Genomic DNA, 5000 nt, shown 5'->3' with positions numbered 1-5000 from the left:
TATTAAAATTTTAGTTTTCAAATTACTTACTGTCTATATTTTGACCAGTCTCTTCCTAACGCTTGCTGATACTACGTGGCTCCAGGACTGATCAGACAGCGCCAAAACCTCTTCATGGTCCTGCTATTTGGGCCGGTTATGTCAAGGAATGTCTGAAAGAACAAATCAAGATGTTAAAAGGACCAAGAATGGATTTTTTAATACTTAAATTATCAGTATAACAAGGAAATGTTATGAAAAAATAACAAATCACAGTGTGTGCTGAGGAAAATAGCTTCACAAAGTAACAATGATGTTTAACTAGCCTTATTCCTCCATGAAGATATGACTATACAGCTCTCTCTCTCTCTCTCTCTCTCTCTCTCTCTCTCTCTCTCTCTCTCTCTCTCTCTCTCTCTCTCTCTCCAAAAGTTCAGCCAAACAGTTCTAGACATTTTTAAAATACAGTCATTAAATTGATCTCCGCCACCCTTGTTAAATGCTTCGAGGTGTCCAAGTACACTTGGTGAAAGACGAAATAAGGTAACATTTCCAAAATTCTGACAAAAATAGAATTCTTGCAGTCTAGCTCTTGTATCTAGCTAGCATTTATAACAAATCCATTGCATTCCCGCGCCCCGCTCCCCCCACCTCTCTCTCTCTCTCTCTCTCTCTCTCTCTCTCTCTCTCTCTCTCTCCTCTCTCTCTCTCTCTCTCTCTCTCTCTCTCTCTCTCTCGTGTTTTAAATGTTTAAGGCACACTGGGGTCTGGGAGCAATGAAAGTCTGACTGCACATAGAAACTTGCAACCACTCTTTGCAGTTTGGTGAAAAAAGGTACAACTCCTTTTATACCACGGGAGACTTTTCAGCATCTTTTGCAACCATTAAAAATGCTAAGTTCTTTTAGCTTAAATATCAGACGAAAATCTGTTCAGTTAAACTGTTCGTGAGCTTTTTCAAAATATATTAGTTTCACCATTTTTATTAAATGCTAATTATCATAGATTTCTTCATTAGCAGTGTTCATTGGCTATTTTAATTAATAGAGTTTTATCGAAGCCATAACAAGAGAAATATTTTGTATTGAGAGAGAGAGAGAGAGAGAGAGAGAGAGAGAGAGAGAGAGAGAGAGAGAGAGAGAGAGAGATTTAAAACTAACAATTATTCTTCCTTATTATTTCCTAAAACAGTCGCAGTCAATCTCCTAACAATAATGAAATATTAAACCTTAATTAATGTCACCTTTATTGCCGTTAAATATGAAAATATTCTAATCATGAAATAAAAAAAAATGAACCACTACAATGTAAAAGACTGGTAATAAATATATCTTTAGGATATTTAAATGAATGTAATTCTGAAGTTTTATTAACTTTGATTATAAAGAAAAATAGGATTTTTAAAGTTAATATTGGCAATTTCAATTGGATGTAGTTACTCGTAATTACCAGAGTCGAATCTGTTAGTCGCTAACCTTCAAACTCGTTTTTAACCAACAGATTTTTAACGAATACGAGAACATTGTTTATCTTGTTTAATGTTTCCTTTGACAAATGATCTTGTAAAATTAGTTAAGTCATTAAGTTTAATGTTTCCTTTGACAAATGATCTTGTAAAATTTGTTAAGTCATTAAGTTTTATATTTCCTTTGACAAATGATCTTGTAAAATTAGTTAAGTCATTAAGTTTAATGTTTCCTTTGACAAATGATCTTGTAAAATTAGTTAAGTCATTAAGTTTTATGTTTCCTTTGACAAATGATCTTGTAAAATTAGGTTAGTCATTAAGTTTGTTTCCTTTGACAAATGATCTTGTAAAATTAGTTAAGTCATTAAGTTTAATGTTTCCTTTGACAAATGATCTTGTAAAATTAGTTAAGTCATTAAGTTTAATGTTTCCTTTGACAAATGATCTTGTAAAATTAGTTAAGTCAACATACTCCCCACCCAGGTAACTACAAACTTCACGCCCGAATCCTAGGGGGATTTACCCCAAAATCATGAGGGATTTATCCATGAATGTTGTGGGAGTTTTCCCTAAAATCCTGGGGGATTTATTCCTGAATCCTGTGGGTGTTTCCCCTAAAATCCTGGGGGATTTATCAAAATATCTTGGGAGCTTACTCCACGAATACTGTGGGTGTTTACCACAAAATCCTGGGTGGATTTACCCCGAAATTCGGGAGATTTACCAAAAAATACCGGGCGATTTATCAAAAAATCCTGTAGGGGCTTACCTTAAAATTTGGGGGATTTACCACAATATCCTGAAGGATTTACCGCAAAATCCCGGTGGATTTATCCCTTAATCCTGTGGGTAATTTAACCCCGAATCTTAGCGATTTAAATCCGAATGCTTTCGGGATTTAAATCCAAATGCTTGTGTCATTTAGCCACAAATCCTAGGGATTTAACCCAAAATCCTGGGAGTATTTAACCACTATCTCTGTTCGAACATTTAACTACAAATCCTGTGGGGGATTTAAACCCGAACCCTTGGGGGCTTTCAAGTCCGAATCCTTGGAGATTTTACCCAGAAACCTGGAGGATTAAACAATCCTCGGGGATTTAAGCACGATATCTGGATTTAACCATGAAACCTTTGGGATTTAACCACGAATTCTGGGAATTTAACCGCAACTCTTAGGGGGATTTAACAACTCCTAGGGGATTTAACCACATTCTGGGAATTTAATCGTGAATCTTACGGGGATTTAACCACGAACTCGGGGGATTTCACCACAAATTCTGAGAATTTGATCCAAAATATTAGGGCGATTTAACCATGAATTCTGGGAATTTAACAACGAATCCTATAGGGATTTAACCATAGGTTCTGGGGGATTTAACCATATTCTGAGAATTTCACCACGAATACCTCTGGAAATTCGGGGGATTTAACCACAGCTTCTGGGAATTTAACCAAGAATTCAGGGGGATTTAACCACAAATTAATAGAATTTAACCACAAATCCTAGGGGATTTAACCATGAATTCTCAGATTTAACCATACTTTGGGGGATTTAACCATAAATTTTATGAGATTTAACCACAAATTCTGGGAATTTAACCACAAATTCTGGGAATTTAACCACGAATCCTAGTGGGAGTTAACCTCAAATTCAGGAGATTTAACCACAAATTCTAGGAGATTTAACCAAGAAAACTCGATGATTTAACCATATTCTGGGGAATCTAACCACAAATTCTGCCAATTTAACCACAAATTTTGGAAATTTAACCCCAAATTCTGAAAATTTAACCACGAATCCAAGAGATTTAACCACGAATTCTGGGGGATTTAACCCCAAATTCTTGGAATTTAACCACTAATCCTAGGACGATTTAACTACGAATTTTGGGAATTCAACCACATTCTGAGAATTTCACCATGAATACCTATGGGAATTCAAGGGGGATTTAACCACAACTTCTGGGAATTCAAATACAAATTCGACCGGGTTTTAACCAAGAATTCAGGGATTTAACCACAAATTCTGGGAATTCAATCCCAAATCCTAGGAGATATGACCACAAATCATAGGAGATTTAACCATAAATTCTTGGGGATTTAACCATGAATTCTCGATTTAACCATATTCTGGGGGATTTAACCACGAACTCTGGGAGATCTAACCACTAATCCTAGGGGGATTTAACCCACAATCCTGTGGGGATTTAACCATGAAACAGATTTAACACCGACTTCGGGGATTTAATCAAATTCTGGGATTTTAACAACGAATCCTAATAAGATTTAACCACAAAACCAGGGAATTTCACCATAAATTAACCACAAATTCTGGGAATTCAACCACGCATCCTAGGGGGATTTATCAACTAATCCTGCGGGGATTTAACAACTAATCCTGCGGGGATTTAATCACAAAATCTGGGGATTTAACCACTAATCCTAGGGGATTTAACTAATCCTGCGGGGATTTGACAACGAATTCTGGGATTTAATCACATATTCTGGGAATTTAACCACGAATTTTGGAGGGATTTAAAACATGAATTCTTGGGGGAGTTAACCTCGACCCCTGTGGTAAAACTACGTACACGTTAAAAAGATATCATTGCTAAAACCTATCTTTGGCACCACGATTTTTAACAGGTTAACAAATCGAGATTGCTTCAAGAGCAACTCAAATTGCCTGTCTTCTGAAAACACTGGTTAACGAACAGTGTTTACGAAGGATATAACATGAACATGAATTGATATCCCAAAGTCAAAAATAGGCCTAAATGTTAAAAAATTCCTCTAAATGAATAATTATATTAATGAATAAGAAATTGCACCTTTAAATTAATAACAATTACACCATTTATTATTTAATCAATATATTCACAATTAATTAATGATTAATATAAAAGCCCTATTTATTAATGACCTAATTAAATCAATACTTTAAAAAAAACGCAATTTTCATTGGAAATTCTCCGTAAAATAATATACTTCTCAGCCCCGTAATTTTTACCTAATATAGACTATACGGAATTAGTGTGAATCGTGCAATAGGAGGCAGAACGTTTTGTTATGCTGCACCGAGACTCTAACGACCTTCCACTTTATGTCAAGAATAGAAAAAAAATGTGGCAGCTTTCAAGAAAAACCTGAGGACTTATCTCTTTGGAAAGTGTTATGATAGTGATCCGAAAACTATTAAGCCTGAATACAAATGCTAGCGAATAACTGAAAAGATACAGAGCAAAGATATTAACTGGAAAGGAATTATTTTCACACACCAAGGCCCGCATGAACAGACTCTTAGTGTCTGATGGAGGGCGAGAAATAAACCCGTAAAAGTAAAAGTAAAGTACTTTGTTATTATCTTCTACAGGTTGGTGATCGTAATATCACTCATTTACGTCAATATATCCGTTTATAAAACGATATATCTGGCAATATTTATTCCAGGATTTTTACCATTTTTCTTTAGGGTAAATTTTGACCAATGTAGATTACCATCGTAAAAAAAATAATACCATCAGTATTAATTTCAATTATATTGATATAA

General features: G+C 35.0%; 1 long non-coding RNA gene across 1 annotated transcript in view; it reads right to left on the bottom strand.

The window, feature by feature from the left end:
* The window catches only part of LOC137652181 (uncharacterized), a 509514-nt gene that overhangs the window by 30986 nt on the left and 473528 nt on the right, over positions 1-5000 (bottom strand). The window contains exon 4 of the long non-coding RNA XR_011046210.1: positions 31-152. This is a non-coding gene — a long non-coding RNA (uncharacterized lncRNA). The remainder of the gene's footprint in view (positions 1-30; positions 153-5000) is intronic.

This window comes from Palaemon carinicauda, chromosome 13 (genome assembly GCF_036898095.1).
Source record: "Palaemon carinicauda isolate YSFRI2023 chromosome 13, ASM3689809v2, whole genome shotgun sequence".
In the NCBI taxonomy this organism is placed as follows: domain Eukaryota; kingdom Metazoa; phylum Arthropoda; class Malacostraca; order Decapoda; family Palaemonidae; genus Palaemon; species Palaemon carinicauda.
Note: the sequence above shows the minus strand (reverse complement) of the source record. Positions and strands in the feature narration are given on the sequence as shown.